Source organism: Ailuropoda melanoleuca, chromosome 3 (assembly GCF_002007445.2).
Source record: "Ailuropoda melanoleuca isolate Jingjing chromosome 3, ASM200744v2, whole genome shotgun sequence".
NCBI classification, from domain to species: Eukaryota; Metazoa; Chordata; class Mammalia; order Carnivora; family Ursidae; genus Ailuropoda; species Ailuropoda melanoleuca.
This window is the reverse complement of record NC_048220.1, coordinates 3814732-3832881: the sequence shown is the minus strand read 5'-3', so window position 1 is coordinate 3832881 and position 18150 is coordinate 3814732. Positions and strand designations below refer to the sequence as shown.

The following is an 18150-nucleotide window of genomic DNA, read 5'->3' as shown; positions in this document are numbered from 1 at the left end:
GGGGCGCCTGGGTGGCACAGCAGTTGGACATCTGCCTTCGGCTCAGGGCGTGGTCCCGGCGTTGTGGGATCGAGCCCCACATCGGGCTCCTCCACTATGGGCCTGCCTCTTCCTCTCCCACTCCCCCTGCTTGTGTTCCGTCTCTCGCTGGCTGTCTCTCTCTCTGTCGAATAAATAAATAAAATCTTNGAAAATAGAAGCTGGTCTTAAAAAAATCCACGCCCACGAATGTAGATTACGGGAGATTACTGACTCTATGAAACGATCCAATGTCAGAATCATCGGCATCCCTGAAGGGGTGGAGAAAAACAGAGGTCTAGAAGAGATATTTGAACAAATTGTAGCTGAAAACTTCCCTAATCTAGCAAGGGAAACAAGCATTCGTGTCCAAGAGGCAGAGAGGACCCCATCCAAGCTCAACCAGGACAAACCTACGCCACGGCATGTCATAGTGCAATTCGCAAATATTAGATCCAAGGATACAGTATTGAAAGCGGCCAGGGCAAAGAAATTTCTCACGTACCAAGGCAAAGGTATCAGGATTACGTCAGACCTGTCTACAGAGACCTGGAATGAGAGAAAGGCTTGGGGGGGCATTTTTAAAGCTCTTTCAGAGAAAAACATGCAGCCAAGGATCCTTTATCCAGCAAAGCTGTCATTCAGAATTGATGGAGAAATAAAGACGTTCCAAAATCGCCAATCATTAACCAATTTCGTAACCACGAAACCAGCCCTACAGGAGATATTAAGGGGGGCTCTATAAAGGTAAAAAGGCCCCAAGAGTGATACAGAGCAGCAAGTCACAACCGATACAAAGACTTTAAAGAGAAATGGCATCATTAAAATCATATCTGTCAATAATCTCTATCAATCTAAATGGCTTAAACTCTCCCATAAAACGCCACAGGGTTGCAGATTGGATAAAAAGACATGACCCATCCATTTGCTGTCTACAAGAGACTCATTTTGAACCCAAAGATGCATTCAGACTTAGAGTAAGGGGATGGAGTACCATCTTCCACGCAAATGGACCTCAAAAGAAAGCTGGAGTAGCAATTCTCATATCAGATAGACTGGATTTTAAACTAGAGGCCATAGAGAGAGATACAGAAGGGCACTATATTATTCTTAAAGGAAGTATTCAACAAGTGGATATGACAATTATTAATATATATGCCCCCAACAGGGGAGCAGCAAGATACACAAGCCAACTCTTAACCAAAATAAAGAGACATATAGATAAGAACACAGTAATAGTAGGGGACCTCAACACCCCACTATCAGAAATAGACAGAACACCCTGGCAAAAACTAAGCAAAGAATCAAAGGCTTTGAATGCCATACTCGACGAGTTGGACCTCATAGATATATATAGAACACTACACCCCAGAACCAAAGAATACTCATTCTATTCAAATGCCCATGGAACATTCTCAAGAATAGATCATGCTCTGGGACACAAAACAGGTCTCAGCCAATACCAAAAGATTGAAATTATCCCCTGCATATTCTCAGACCACAACGCTCTGAAATTGGAACTCAACCACAAGGAAAAACCTGGAAGAAACTCAAACACTTGGAGGCTAAGAACCATCCTGCTCAAGAATGACTCGATAAACCAGGAAATCAAAAAACAAATTAAACAATTTATGGAGACCAACGAGAATGAATACACAACGGTCCAAAACCTATGGGATACTGCAAAGGCAGTCCTAAGGGGGAAATACATAGCCATCCAAGCCTCACTCAAAAGAATAGAAAAATCTAAAATGCAGTTTCTATATTCTCACCTCAAGAAACTGGAACAGCAACAGAGGGACAGGCCTAACCCACTGACAAGGAAGGAGTTGACCAAGATTAGAGCAGAAATCAATGAATTAGAGACCAGAACCACAGTAGAGCAGATCAACAGGACTAGAAGCTGGTTCTTTGAGAGAATCCATAAAATTGATAGACCACTGGCAAAACTTGTCCAAAAACAAAGAGAAAGGACTGAGATTATTAAAATTATGACTGAAAAGGGAGAGGTCACGACCAGCACCATTGAAATTGCAAGGATTATTAGAAACTTTTATCAACAGCTATATGCCAAAAAACTAAACAATCTGGAAGAGATGGAGGCCTTCCTGGAAACCTATAAACTACCAAGACTGAAACAGGAAGAAATAGATTTCTTAAATAGGCCAATTAACTATGAAGAAATTGAGTCAGTGATAAACAACCTTCCAAATAATAAAACTCCAGGCCCAGACGGTTTTCCTGGGGAATTCTACCAAACATTCAAAGAAGAAATAATACCTATTCTCCTAAAGCTATTTCAAAAAATAGAAACAGAAGGAAAGCTACCAAACTCATTCTATGAGGCTAATATTACCTTGATCCCCAAACCAGGCAAAGACCCCCTCAAAAAGGAGAATTACAGACCGATTTCTCTAATGAATATGGATGCCAAAATCCTCAACAAGATCCTTGCTAATAGAATCCAACAGTACATTAAAAGGATTATCCATCATGACCAAGTGGGATTCATACCTGGGATGCAAGCATGGTTCAACACTCGCAAATCAATCAATGTGATACATCATATCAACAAGAAAAGACTCAAGAACCATATGATCCTCTCAATTGATGCAGAAAAAGCATTTGACAAAATACAGCATCCTTTCCTGATTAAAACCCTTCAGAGTGTAGGAATAGAGGGTACATTTCTCAATCTCATAAAAGCCATCTATGAAAAGCCTACTGCAAGCATTATTCTCAATGGGGAAAAGCTGGAAGCCTTTCCCTTAAGATCAGGAACACGACAAGGATGCCCACTCTCGCCACTATTATTCAACATAGTACTAGAAGTCCTTGCAACAGCAATCAGAAGACAAAAAGGGATCAAAGGTATCCAAATCGGCAAAGAAGAAGTCAAACTGTCTCTCTTTGCAGATGACATGATACTCTATATGGAAAACCCAAAGGAATCCACTCCCAAACTATTAGAAGTTATAGAACAATTCAGTAAGGTGGCAGGATACAAAATCAATGCCCAGAAATCAGTTGCATTTCTATACACGAATAACGAGACTGAAGAAAGAGAAATTAGGGAATCCATCCCATTTACAATAACACCAAAAACCATGCGTTACCTTGGAATTAACTTAACCAGAGACGTAAAGGACCTATATGCTAGAAACTATAGATCACTTTTGAAAGATATTGAGGAAGACATAAAAAGATGGAAAAATATTCCATGCTCATGGATTGGAAGAATTAACATAGTTAAAATGTCCATACTACCCAGAGCAATCTACACTTTCAATGCTATCCCGATCAAAATACCGAGGACATTTTTCAAAGAACTGGAACAAATAGTCCTTAAATTTGTATGGAACCAGAAAAGGCCCCGAATCTCCAAGGAACTGTTGAAAAGGAAAAACAAAGCTGGGGGCATCACAATGCCGGATTTCGAGCTGTACTACAAAGCTGTGATCACAAAGACAGCATGGTACTGGCACAAAAACAGACACATCGACCAATGGAACAGAATAGAGAACCCAGAAATGGACCCTCGGCTCTTTGGGCAACTAATCTTTGATAAAGCAGGAAAAAACATCCGGTGGAAAAAAGACAGTCTCTTCAATAAATGGTGCTGGGAAAATTGGACAGCTACATGCAAAAGAATGAAACTTGACCACTCTCTCACACCATACACAAAAATAAACTCCAAATGGATGAAAGACCTCAATGTGAGACAGGAATCCATCAAAATTCTAGAGGAGAACATAGGCAACAACTTCTATGACATCGGCCAGAGCAACCTTTTTCACGACACATCTCCAAAGGCAAGAGAAATAAAAGATAAAATGAACTTATGGGACTTTATCAGGATAAAGAGCTTCTGCACAGCCAAGGAAACAGTCAAAAAAACTAAGAGACAGCCCACGGAATGGGAGAATATATTTGCAAAGGACACCACAGATAAAGGACTGGTATCCAAGATCTACAAAGAACTTCTCAAACTCAATACACGAGAAACAAATAAACAAATCATAAAATGGGCAGAAGATATGAACAGACACTTTTCCAATGAAGACATACAAATGGCTAACAGACACATGAAAAAATGTTCAAAATCATTAGCCATCAGGGAAATTCAAATCAAAACCACACTGAGATACCACCTTACGCCAGTTAGAATGGCAAAGATAGACAAGGCAAGAAACAACAATTGTTGGAGAGGATGTGGAGAAAGGGGATCCCTCCTACATTGTTGGTGGGAATGCAAGTTGGTACAGCCACTCTGGAAAACAGTGTGGAGGTCCCTTAAAAAGTTAAAAATTGAACTACCCTATGACCCAGCCATTGCACTACTGGGTGTTTACCCCAAAGATACAGACGTAGTAAAGAGAAGGGCCATATGCACCCCAATGTTCATAGCTGCATTGTCCACAATAGCCAAATCATGGAAGGAGCCGAGATGCCCTTCAACAGATGACTGGATTAAGAAGCTGTGGTCCATATATACAATGGAATATTACTCAGCTATCAGAAAGAACGAATTCTCAACATTTGCTGCAACATGGACGGCACTGGAGGAGATAATGCTAAGTGAAATAAGTCAAGCAGAGAAAGACAATTATCATATGATTTCTCTCATCTATGGAACATAAGAACTAGGAAGATCGGTAGGGGAAGAAAGGGATAAAGAAAGGGGGGGTAATCAGAAGGGGGAATGAAACATGAGAGACCATGGACTATGAGAAACAAACTGAGGGCCTCAGAGGGGAGGGGGGGTGGGAGAATGGGATAGACCGGTGATGGGTAGTAAGGAGGGCACGTATTGCATGGTGCACTGGGTGTTATACGCAACTAATGAATCATCGAACTTTACATGAGAAACCGGGGATGTGCTGTATGGTGACTAACATAATATAATAAAAAAACATTAAAAAAAAATGCTTAACTGACTGAGCCACCCCGGCTCCCCTAATACTTACTTTCTTAAGTAACATACCCAACTCGAACTCATGATCCAGAGTCAAGATTTCTGATTGAGCCAGCCGGATGCCCCCAGGAGATTTCTTTTTAGATACTTGTTTCTGTGTTGTTGTTTTTGATCTCCTGATTACCTCTGTTAATCAGGTATGTGCCTTTGCCAGAAGACCTAGCCAACCACGGACTGTTCTTTTGATTGGCAAACTAGCCAGTCCCACAGTCCCAGCCAACGGGCAGAATTAGGCAAGCTGCGTACTGAACGCTGGTGTTGATGAGTCAGCACCATGTGGTGCTGCAGAGACAGGTGAACGAGGGCGTGCCCGCGCCCTGGGAGCTGGCAGAGGCCGGTCATCGCCGTGCTGTGTCATATGTGGCGCACTGGAGGATGGTGCAAAAAGCTAGTGGCCAACTCTTCAGTTACCTTAGAGAGTTGGGGGAAGACCTTAAGATGTGGGTAGTACGTGCTATCTGCTCTTAAGTGCAGGGGGGCTGCCTGCAGAGCTCCCTGCGCTCCCGGCGAAACCACTTCTCCACCTGCCTGCATCCTTAACCCCACAGACCTGTGGCCTCTCCCTGTCACCAGCCTGAGAGTCCATCAGGACCTTGCCAAGGAGCCTGACCTCTTTGTGGCCACCTGCCCTCCCGCACTGCACTCTAGCCAGGGAGCCTGCCAGGGACAGTCTTCTCCCAGAGACCCCTGGGCCAAGTGCTCTCAGCAAACCTCACCAGCTCTGCCTTCCACACACATCCGGAATTGGCCACTTCTCACCACCTCTGTCACTACCCACCTGGGTCTGAGCCATCGGTTTTCTTACCTAGAATATTGCCTCCTAATCAGTTTCCCTGTCTGCCCGAGCCCTCCTACGGTCTGCTGTCTGTGCAGCAGTCGGAATGAACTCATTCCCCCGCTCTGTTTTCCATCTCTCCCCAGGGAAAAGCCAACCCTTAACCAGGGCCATGGCCCCTGTGCAGTCTGGCACCCCTGTCCCTCATGCCCTATCTCGCTTTCACCCTCTTCCCTCCTCCAGGTCCCCTTTCCCGCCATCTCTTCATGCCCTCCTGTACACCCCAGGCACACTCCCACTTGGCCTCTGTGCCCCTCTTCCTTCAGCCTGGACCCTCTTCTGGAGATGTTGCCACAGCTCACTCTCTCATCTCCTGCCGACTTTGGGTCAAACTTCTCCTGCTGTGTAAAGCCTGTCCTGAGTATCTTTTTTAAATGGTAAGCCCCACAAACTTCCTTTCTGTGCTTTATTTACTTGGGAGCACAAGCCAACTAGAAGGTAGGTTCCAGGAGAGCAAGGGGGTTGTCTGTTTTGTTCCTTGAGGTATTCCAGGGCCCAGACGGTGGCTGACTGAGTTCTCAGTAACTTTTTATAGAATACATTGAATAAGATCTTGAGGGGCGCCTGAGTGGCTCAGTTGGTTAAGTGTCTGCCTCCGGCTCAGGTCATGATCCCGGGGTCCTGGAATCGAGCCCCACCTCAGGGTCCCTGCTTGGTGAGGAGCCTGTTTCTCCCTCTTCCTCTGCCGATCCCCCTGCTTGTGTGTGCTCTCTCACTCTTGCTCTCTTTCAAATAAATAAAATCTTTGGGGGAAAAAAGAATAAGATCATGAGAAGGACTTTGGGAGAAACAGAAAGGAGGGGCCAGGTTGAGTACTTGCAGCGAAGAAGCCGCCTGTGCAGAGACGCAAGGGGGCCTGGCTATTGAAGTTCAGCTCTCCTGACGCAGGAGGGCAGGCTGTGAGGAGGAGCGAAAAGCCCTGTGCGGTGAGGCGCCTGCTGCCTGAACCGGGCAGCAGGTTCAAGGGCGCTTCCTTTTGTCTTTGGTCCTGTCCTGAAAACTGATGTTCAAGGCCCGTTTCTAGAGCCGTGTCATCCAGTACAGTAGCCGCCAGCCACGGAGGGCTGTTAAGCCTCAACATGTGCCTAGTCCAAACTGTATTGTGCCAAAAGTATAAAAAACACTGGATTTTGAAAACTACTTCTTGAAAACCACTGCTCTAGAACAAAACATTGAAGTTACTTTGTTTACAAATGAAAATTCTTAAAAGATCTTATTTATTTTAGTGAGAGTGTGTGTGTGAATGGGGGGGTGGGCGGCAAAGGGAGGAGAGAGAATCTGAAGCCGACTCCGTGCTGAGCTCAGAGCCCGACATGGGGCTTGATCCCATGACCCTGAGACCATGACCTGAGCTGAAACCAAGTGTCGGACGCTTAACTAACTGAACCACCCAGGCACCTCAGTGTTGAAGTTATTTTTGAGGTGAGGAGGAGAATGATTTTTTTTTTTCTTCTAAGTAAGCTCTGTGCCCAATGTGGGGCTTGAACCCACGACCGCAAGATCAAGGGTCGAATGTTGCACTGACTAAGCCAACCAGGTGCCCCCAGGTGGATAATTTGAAGGGGCTAGTCTCAGGTGAGGCAGGTCCAGAAGGCATAAGGAGGTGCAGCTGAAAGCAGTTAACCTTTGCAAGGCGAGCTGTTTTCCTCTCAGAAAAGAGGGAGAGAAGAGAGAAGTAAAGACTCTAAGAAAGTTTTGAGATGCAAAAGAGGCGTGTTTGATGGAGTCGCATAAGTTGGACTTATATGACTTTGAATCAAATAAATCTGTGTTCAGGTCCAGGTTTCATACTCACTTTGCAAAGCTTTGACTGCATTAAGCCTCAATGCCTTGATCTTGAAATTGGGGTAACAGTATAGCACGAACCCCAGAAGTTGTGGTGAAGATTAAGTGAACTAGTAGCACCTCCATTATTGGGCACGGAGAGCCCGTGAAACTGAAAGACAGATGTGCAGGAGGCTAAGGAACAGTAGTGTGGCCTTGGAGGGCAGTGATGGAGCAGAAGGGAGGCTTCGTCAGGCAGCCATCGTTGGGCACCTGCAACTTGCTGGCGCTGGGGACGGAGAGGGCAAGACCTTTGTCCTCCACAGATGGGGTGAGATGCAGAGAAATAGGTCAGTGTGTGTTTAGGTAGGGCTGCCTGCTTTACCGTGAACGGGGAATATAAGTAATACACAACACGCTTTGTTAGAGCACTAGGGATGGAATAAGGACCCTGACCAGGTGTGGGGGTAAGTGGTCAGGGAAAAAATGCTACAGGGGAGTTGATGTTTGTGCTAGATCTTAAAAGTTTAGTAGGAGATCACCAGGCTAGAGGTATATTCTCCGTCCTGAAAGAAGTTCACTGTAAGTTGGGGACCCAAGGGAATGGCAGGGGATTAAGCAGAAAGGCTCCTTGGGATCAGATCAAACAGGCTTTTAGTGCCAGAATAAGGAATTTGAACTTCATCTGTAAGGAAGGGAAGAATAAGGGACTTAAAGTGGTTCAGATTAGTGTTTCAAAGAGATCACTCGATAACATCATAAAGGGTGGGTGAGAACAGAGAGAGAATAGAAATAGATCAGCATGAAATTATTTCAGTAACCTATTTTTTAAAAAAAAAGGCATTCAAGTAAGAGGGAGGGGTGGTGGTGGCGTGGAGGGATCCGGCTGGAGATCGATTTAGGAGGTAGAGTCAGCGGAGGGCAAGGATTGAGCCCTGCACTGAGTGAGGGAGATGAGAGGACGAGCCAAGTTTGGAGGATGTCCTGTCAGATACCCTCGTTGAGATTCCTGGTTACGGTCTTGTTTGTGAGTCTAGAGCACAGGAGAGGGAGCTGGGCACAGAGAGGAAGATCCCAGGAGCACCTGGGTGGCTCAGTTGGTTAAGTATCTGACTTCAGCTCAGGTCATGAGCTCAGGGTCTTGGGATCTCACTGGGCTCCATGGTCAGAGTCTGCTTGTCCCTCTGCCCCTCCCCCCCGTGTGCCCTCTCTCTCCCCCTCTCAAATAAATGAATGAATGAATAAATAAATGTTTTTTAAAAATGATGAAGATCCAGGAAGTGTTCACTCAGTGAATATTTAAGCGGCCCCTCTGCCAGGTTGCCAGGCTGTGGCCAAGGCCCCGAGTGTGGTTGGGGTACCTGGGAGAGGACCGCGGTGGAAAGGGAGGACGGAGCAGCATGAGGAATAGCAGAGAGTGGCCGTGGAGGCAGGTCCAGAGAGCCGTCTCTTGGGCCTTAAGGGAGGAACATGTTTCAGGAAGGGAGGAGTGGTCATCAGGGTTCAAGTGCCTCAGAAAGGTCAAGCAGATACAGTTTAAAAGTGTCCTTTGGATTTATGATCCAGGAAGTCACCTTGGCACATACAGCAAAGTAGAGACCCATCTTAAGGAAGCTCCAAAGTGAAGGAAGGGGATTGGCTGAAGGGTGAGACTGTTATCAGCTGCCCGGTAAGCGGTAGGGGTGTGCCTCGCAGCTCCCCCAGGAAGTGTGCCTCTTCTCCCCACAGCACCACCACTCCCAGCCCCTCTTTAGATGAGGAACCAGAGCTTCTCGAGATGCTTAGTAACTTGCCTGTGAGCACACAGCTGTTAAGCAACCAAAGCAGGATTTGAACACTGGGCTAAATGTAGAGTAGGATGGGGGCTGAAAGATGGGGGTATGGAGCACTGCAAATGCTTAGGGGAGGAAAGAACTGGTAAACAGGGAGGTGGGTAGTAAAGAGGCCACATGGGAATGGGGTAGCAAACCCAGTGGGAGGACGTGGCTTTGCAAAGGAAGGGTATCACTCTTACATGCACAGTTTCATATGCAATCCCTCAGTTAAGTCAGGTTTTCCTCGTACAGAAAATCGTGGTGGTTGTGCTTTCAGTAGTTCATGATGCATCTTTTTCATATTTATCTATGAATGCCTGATTGCACAGAATCACGGAGTTCCAAGAGGATTTTAGAAGAGATCTGATCTAATCAATAATTATCTGCTGTTCTTTAAGTTTGCTCAAGTATTATTCCAAAATAACCCTGCTTTGACCCACTCTGGCTACCAGTCTCTCTCCCTCACTTAAAAAAAAAAAAAATTACCTATTTATTTATTTAGAGAGCTTGAGCTGGGGCGGGGTGCAGGAGAAGGAGAGAGAATGAGAATGTCAAGCAGACTCCACGCTGAGCGTGCAGCATGATGTGGGGCTTTATCTCGTGACCCTGAGATCTGACCTGAGCCGAAATCAAGAGTTGGACATTTAACCAATTGAGCCCCCCAGGCGCCCCCTGTCACTTTTTTGAGCTTTATTGAGATATAATTTCCATACCATATAATTAACCCATTTAAATTCATTTCCCCCATACATTTCAGTGGTTTTAAGTTTATCCACAGAATTGTCTGACCATCAGCACAGTCGGATTTTCACATTTCCTCACCCCAGAGAGAAGCCCCACAACCTTACTTGTCACCCATCAATGCCCCCACCCCCCACTTCCCAGTCCTAGGCAGTCATTTAATCTACTTTGTCTATCTCGCTTTTAAAATTAAACTTGGGAAAGAACAATTCATACTCTATTTACTTCCTTCCCTGTTACTTCTGAAGTCAAGGGTTTTTACTCTAGTCAGCCTTCTGAAACTGCTTTGGGCAGTGGCATTAGAGAGGGACCCTTTGGACATGTTCAGACCCAGTTACCAGACCCAGTGGACATGCTCAGCCTTTATCTTTCTGGACGTTTTGGATGCATTTAACCCATCACTCTCCCTTGTGCTCTGTCTTCATTATGGGTGTTTCATCTGCCCTTCGGCTGGCTTGTCGTTCCTCCTGAGTGGTCGGACCTGCTTGTGGTTTCAGCTGCGTGCGTTGCTGGTGACAGTCTTTCCCCTGGCCACATCGTCAGTGTTACTCACTGCGTCTTGGACGTGACCTGTTGGTCTAGTCATCTCTTCGTGGCTAAAACTAAACCCCTTCCCCCACCGAAACCCTGCTTTTCCTTTGTTCTCTATCTTACCCGTGTGTCCAAACTAGACAGAAACACCTTTCTCCCTCACCCCACAATATAAAATCAGTCTTCAGGACCTGCTGAATCCCCCTCCCCCCACTCCAAAATCCTCTCTTCTTCCTCATGCCAGCTGTCCGGTCCTCATCTCTTTCAGGGACTACTTCGCAGTCTCCTTGGCGATCACTCTGGCTGTGGCCTCCCTCCCTAAAATGTATTTGCCACAGAGGCATTAGAGATAGCTTATAAAAATGCAAATCCAAAAAAAAAAGTGCAAGTCTGACTTCATCTGCTAAGTTCCTATTAAAATGACCTGCAGTGCAACATCACCTATAAGTATTTATGTTAAAAAAAAATCTGAATCCAATCGAGCTTCTGAAAGTGTACTGGAAATACAGAGGATAGAAGAACTTGTAAGTGACACCTTGGGGGCCATACAATCAGCCAGCTGTGGAAATGGAAAATTCTACAGGACAAGTGACTAAGTGTCTTGGACAAATAAATGGCAGAGTTAAGAAAGGGAGAGAGAACTGTTACCTACTCAGAGTCCTACGAGCGTGTCAACCAGATGCAGTGTATTGGATCCTGACTTGAATAAACCAACTGTAGCAACAGTTTGATTTTTTTTTTTTTACATTCAACAGTGGTGTTGTGGTTATTTTTCAAAGAGTTTTCATATTTAGTGATGCATGCTGAACTGTTTAAGGAGAGATGATGTGATTGCTAGGTTATCCCGCGAGAAGGGTATGAATGAGACAAAACGGGCCGGGCTTTGTGTCACTTGGGCAGTGAGTGCATGGAGGGTCATTCTGCTTTCTCTCTACTTCAGTGTGTGTTTGAAATTTTCCATAGTAAAAGGGTTATTTTGTTTGTTTGCCAAAGATCTTTAGGCAGGGGAACTTGAACACTGCTGGCCTACAGGATGATAATAAAGAATTAAAAAATTTTTTAATTGTAATAAAGTAAAACAAAGGGCGCCTGGGTGGCACAGTTGATTAAGTATCCAACTTGGTTTCAGCTCAGGTCATGATCTCAGAGGGTCGTGGGATCAAGCCTCATGTTGGGCTCCACACTGAGTGTGGAGCCTGCTTGGGATTCTTTCTCTCCCTCTCCCTCTCAAAAAAAAAAAAAATGAATGTGTGTATAAATTTACCAGCTTAACCATTTTTAAGTGTACACACTAGTATTAAGTACATTCACATTATTTGTGCAACCACCACCACCAGCCATCTCCATAGCTCTTTTCATCTTGCAGAACGGAAACACTAGCTCCCTACTTCCCTCTCCCCACAGCCCCCGGAAACCACCGTCGTCCTTTCTGTCTCTATGAATTCGATGACTCTGGGTACTGTATGTAAGTGGAATTATACAGTATTTGTCCTTTTGTGACGGGTCTATTTCACCTGACATAATGTCCTCAAGGTTCCTCCATATTGTAGCACGTGTCAGAATGTCTTTGCTTTTTAAGGCTGAATAATATTCCGTCGTATGGCTGGACCACGTTTTGTACATTCATTCATCCATCGATGAACTCTAGGGTTGCTTCTGCCTTTTGGCTACAGTGAATATGCAGCTGTGAACGTGGTCTATGGATACCTGTTCAAGTCCTTGCTTTCAGTGCTTTTGGAAATGGAGTTCTTTTAGAAATGTATATTGTGGACTAGTATGGTAAATCTAGGTTTTTATTTTTTTTGAGGAACCACCAAACTGTTTTCCATAGCAAATGCCCCATTTTCGTTCCCACCGTCCCCACAAAGGTTCCAGTTTCTCCATATCCTTGCCAACACTTGTGATTTTGATTTTTTGTTTGTTTTGGATAGTAGCCATCCTACTGTGTTTGAGGTGGTGATAATAATTATTAATGTTTTAGGTGTGAATGATACTGCGATATTATACACATATGTTTATTTTTAAGAGTTTTTACTTTTTAGAGATATATACTGAAGAATTTATGGATTGAATGGTATTAGGCCTGGGATTTGTTTCTTAATCCAGTTTGGGGGGCGGGGAATAGGGAGGAGGAAGTACAACAAAATGGCCAAATATGAATAGTTGTTTAAGTTGGGTGAGGGGCACATGTGGGTTCAGTGTACTGTTCTCTCTAGTTTTGTGGGTTTTTTGAAATTTCACATTATTAAATAACATTTTGGGGCCAGCAGCGTCCATTCCCAGCCTGACTTTAGCACTTTCTGTTGTGCCGGTTACACTTGAGCAACAGTAAACTACTACTCATTTTTTCTGCTTGCCTCCTTCTGTCCACTCCCACTCAGTGCTCGTTTGTGTATTCTTGCCTTTGCCTCTCAGCCTGGAACGCCTGCCCCCTACTTCTGGATGACTTCTTTGTTCTTTTAATACCTACCTTGGGTGCCCCCTTCTCTTAATACTGTACTGCCTCCATCACTTCACCATCTCCTCCCAGCTGGTGGGAGCAGGAGCTGTGTCTTATTTCTCTTTTTATCCCAGTGCCCGGAGTATAGTAAAAACCTATTGTATATCTGAATTCACCATTATTTTGTGCTCAGCTTGCATAGGGCAGTGTCTGGCATGTAGAAGGATCTTGTGAACGAGCAGTGCATGGGACACCGTTGGAGGAAACTGGGGGAAGGATACGCAGGACCTCTCTAAACTCTATTTCCAATTTCCTATGAACCTCGAATTCTTTTTTTTTTTAATTTGAGTATAGTTGGCACAGGAACCTATAATTTGTTAAAAATAAAACATTTAAGAAATGGTAAAAATGTCTGGACCCCAAAGTATAAAGTTTTCTGGAAAATGCATTTTTTGGAACTTGCCATTTTCAGTATGTCCTTGTAGGTGGATTCAGGGGCCAGGAGTAGTGTTTACAGATCTCTTTAGTATTTACCATACTTCTAAATCACTGATGATTCCCACTACGAAGACAAATAATACCTTAAAAGTGGGAATTTTTAGTAGCAGGTCGTATTTGGTTCTGTGGTATTTTTCTTTTGCTTTAGTAGGTGTGTGTGATTTCCTCACGGCACAGCCCGTTTTTCTGGTCCCGACACCTTGATGGGATTCTCCGTGCTTGGCAGAGGGGAGGTGCCCTTCTCACAGCGTGAAGCTCTGACTCACTCCCTGCTGCTGGCGTTTCATACCAGACGCCTCGCTCTGCCACGCAGGTGGAAGCAGAGTTGACGTGAGCCCTTCCCAGCGTGACCAGGAGGGAGCAGGGCTGCGAGGAGGGAGGATGGGCAGCCGATCCTTCCCATGACCCCCGAATGTTCACACCTTGGGAAGCCTCATGGAACCTTTCATCTGCTGGAAAACAGGGCCAGTGATTCCCCTTCACAGCGAGCTTTTGAAGGTTGCGTGAGATTCTGATGCCGTGAGGAGTGGTTACGTGCAGGTGCTGAGCGGTCAGCAAGGCCACTAAGGAAGTAATGACTTGGCCCTGTGGCATTTGGCTCAGATGAGTGCCTTACCAAAGTTGCAACTCGACATGATTTCCCACATTTTCCCTCAAATCATTAAAATCTTGAATGTTGCCTGAGAGTAGGTCAATATTACCTGGAGACGGTCTTTTCCACCAACAGTCAGAGTTCCTGAGTGTCCGTACAGGGCTCTAGAAGAACGTATGGGGAAAAGGGAAAGCGAGCATGGTATTAGGTTGAATTGCTGCCTTAAAAAGGTAAGGTTTTGTATATTTCCACCTCACTTCTCAGGCATTTCAGGGAGCCGGACCACTGGCGTACAGCATGGGTGTGATTGGAAAGTTGGTGGGGAGTCAAACCAGTGCCAGAGCCGAAGGATGGCGGAGCCAAGCTCAGGGTTATGAAGCCCTCAGGGCAACGAGGTGCCACTGAAGAGCTTTCAGGAGGAGTGATAGGATCAGGTTTGCCCTTCGCGCAGTCACTCTGACCTTAGTGCAGAATGTAGATGAGGGCAGAGATTGCAACAAGACTAGCTGTAGACATGGTGAAAATGATTCAAGCAAGAGAAGTTAAGTGTGTAGATCCAAGAATGCTGAGGAGGCGGGCTCAGCAGGACGAGGGTGCTGATTGGGTCCGAGGAGTAGAGAAGGAGTGGCTAGAGTGACTCTCCAGTTCTGGCTTATGTGACCAGGTGGATGGTAGTGACATGGTCTGGGACAGGAACAGAGAAAGGAAGACAGGACTCGGGAGAAGCTGCTTCAGGTTGGGACATATTAAGTCTGAATTATCTGTGGTACACCCTACACAGCAGGTAGGTGGTTGGACAAACAGGAGTAGTCTGGAGCTCTGTCGACACGGGGGGTAAGAGAGCACATTCATTCACAAATACTGAGTGCCAGGTGCTGTTCCAGCTACTGGGCCTCTGCTTTTCATTCCAATGGGGGAAGCTAGGCTTATTCAGGTGAGTGCCTCCATGGGGGAATTAACAAGGAGACAGGTTGGAGAGATGGAGAAGAGAGCCACCCCTGTCCCAAGCAGCCACCTGTGTTTGTTAGCTCAGCACAAGAGTATAGGTGTTACCTGTGGTTAGTCTGACCAGAAAGCGCCCTGGAACTTCAGTGGGAGGTGGCAGAAGTGGAGACTAGGCAAGGACTGTGCTGTAAGGCTGGTGCCTCAAGCTGGGCTGGGGGTGGGGGACGCAGGACGCAGATTTGGTGTCCGCAACTCCAGCTTGACCCAGAGCGGTGTGGATATCCTGCCCCCCCCCCCGGCTCCCAGAGCGGAAGCTGATGGGTGGTAAAGGCTGGCGTGGGAGTCAGGCCCGCAGGGTGCTTTGGTGGAAGACTGGGTGAGCATGCAGGGCCTCCAGCTTGCCATCAGGCACGTGGTACCCTTTAACAAAACCCCCTTGCGAAGGAAATGAACCCCAGATCACATTATCCCAGGACCGGATCCTCCTGGAACCCTGTGTACCGCAAGACCATTCGATAGTTAGCCTCTGAGTGGAGTAGCCAGAAGTACCAGGTCTGCTGAGAGCGAGCCCGTGTGTTTATCCATGGCCGCCAGTTTTGTATGCTTTATGTCTCTTACTGTGTTGGTTCTTATATAACTTCTAATCCATTCAGGCTGTCCACCCATCTCTGTTGTAAATTCCTGGAGATTAGTCCCCATGGTTTACCCATCGTCCTCTTCCTCTCCAGTGCCCTGCACATATCAGGCACTCCCGCAAATGCTTAAGACTTAAAAATCTGCCAGGCCACCACATTCCACACTCCTCACCCCCGCCTACATCATTCCAGTGACATTTTGTGAGCAGTTGAGAGAAAAAGGCCTGGTGTTTCCTTTGGCCGAAAGTAATTGGATTGCAAAATTGAGTTGTTACTTTGAAACTTGTCTGCAGCTGTTTGCATGTGGATATTGAAAGAGGGAGTGGTAGCTTTTATAATTGTTAGGGCAAAGAAGGATTCTGTTTCTAATCTAGGACGACCAGCTGACTCATGAAGTGCCCTGACCTCCTAGGTTTCCATCTTCCCCCTTACGAGAATGGAAAACTGAGCTCCCAGGTTTACAGACAGCCCAGAGCTGACACTGAGGAACAAATGATTTTCCAAAAAGAAAATAATAGAAACAATAAAAATCCAAGAAAAATCAGCAACTCATTTAGATTTCCTTGTGACCGGTTAAATGGCTATGAATTGCCCTTCCCCAAAGGAAACCTTTCCAACGGTTGATCTTATAAAGGTCCGTTTGAAGAGCATGGGTCCCTTTCCCCCTCCCGCCCCTAGGTGGCAGCAGGAAGCAGAAGAACCTGAGCAGCTGTCCTCTTGTAGGGTCCTAGGACCGTGGTCAGCTTACACCTCTGCCCTACTGTTCCATCTGTTGTTATCCCTAAGTTTTTCTGAGCCAACTTAGGTACCCAGACACGGATTTAGAGAAATACGGACTCAGCCAGGATTTATAGAGCCTTGTGCAGTCGGCTTTAACGGTAAAGAAATAGGAAAATCTAGAAGTGGGGATAAAAAAGGAATGAGAGCATTGGAATTGGGACACCAGATTATTGAGAAAATTGCCCTCCTTGTTTCCTTGCTTGTAGTGCATTTGTATCTAGAGGTGGTTTGCTGCTGAGATCTGGTGCCCGTGGAGTCACCTAGGGCTGGACCCCTGGTCAGAGCGCGGGCACTCTCTGGCTCCTCGCGCCCCTGCGGTGGGTCGGTGTAGCCCTTCTCTGTAGCTGGAGGACAGCAGTATGGAGCTGTGGGTGCTACCGATGCCTCTGATAGCTATTGAAAGATAATAATGAAATCTACTGTTTGGAACTTTGTAAGTGGCACAGTGTAGATGCTTAGGGTCAGTGGGAGGGAGGGATGGAATGGGGGGTGGCGGAGGGTGAGGGACAAAAATGTCACAAAAGTAAGCCTGGAAAGGAGCAGCACCATGTTTAGAACTAAGTGTAGGCACCTCCGTTAAAGGAGAAGCCATGTCCTGGCAGTTGGAATCGAGGCTGGGGAAAGAGTGGAAAGATACCACCTTCTCTCCTCCCCACTCCCATTGTCGTATTCTTTTTTTTTTTTTTAAAGATTTTATTTATTTATTTGACAGAGAGAGAGACAGCCAGCGAGAGAGGGAACACAAGCAGGGGGAATGGGAGAGGAAGAAGCAGGCTCATAGCAGAGGAGCCCGATGTGGGGCTCGATCCCATAACGCCGGGATCACGCCCTGAGCCGAAGGCAGACGCTTAACCGCTGTGCCACCCAGGCGCCCCCCCATTGTCGTATTCTTGTCACGAAACTCCGGCGCCTAGACTCCCGGCTCAGGGTGCTGTTGCTCACTGCTTGTGGAGGGCGTTTGTCTTTGTAGCCGTGTGTGTGTGTGTGTGTGTGTGTGTGTGTGTGTGTGTGTGTGTCCCGTGGCCTGGAAGGCCGGGAGCCCGTGAGTTCCACAGGAACCACCTCATTTGTCTTGATCTGCACACAGCACTGGCCCCCTGCACAAGGTGGACTGTTAGGAAGGTTAGCTGAACAAGTCTTGCTGAGGAGATCGGGGGAAGCAAGAACAGCAGTGCAAGACACACTGGCTGTGTTCAGAGTAATGCTCTTGGTAGGAAGTGGTGGGGTTTGTGGGGCTGGTGGCTGGGCGCAGGGGATCGGAAGCTGCTTCAGCTGGCAGGGAGGAGGGTGGGAACGAATGGAGCAGCCTTGCCTGGAGAGAAGGGGTGGGGCCGAGCAATGGCTCCTTGGAAGGCTGTACAGGGAGTGAAAACTGGCCTGTGCCACATGACGGCAGCCTGGTGCTCGTGAGCCGCCCCCACCAACACCTGAGAAAGAGCCCCTAGCAGCCGGGGCTCCTTCCGCAGGAAGCGATAGGAATCAGAGTTAAATCAGCTTAAACACAAGGAGAAATTTTTTGGTTCCCTGAAGTGAAAAGTCCAGGGTGATCTCCTGTACAGCCAGGACTTAGGTGGCTCCCTCA

At 46.4% G+C, this 18150-nt stretch overlaps 1 protein-coding gene across 1 annotated transcript in view; it reads left to right on the top strand.

The window, feature by feature from the left end:
* MAML1 (mastermind like transcriptional coactivator 1) overlaps positions 1-18150 on the top strand; it is a gene marked incomplete at its 5' end in the record, with an annotated part of 46516 nt that overhangs the window by 17686 nt on the left and 10680 nt on the right. The window lies entirely within an intron of this gene.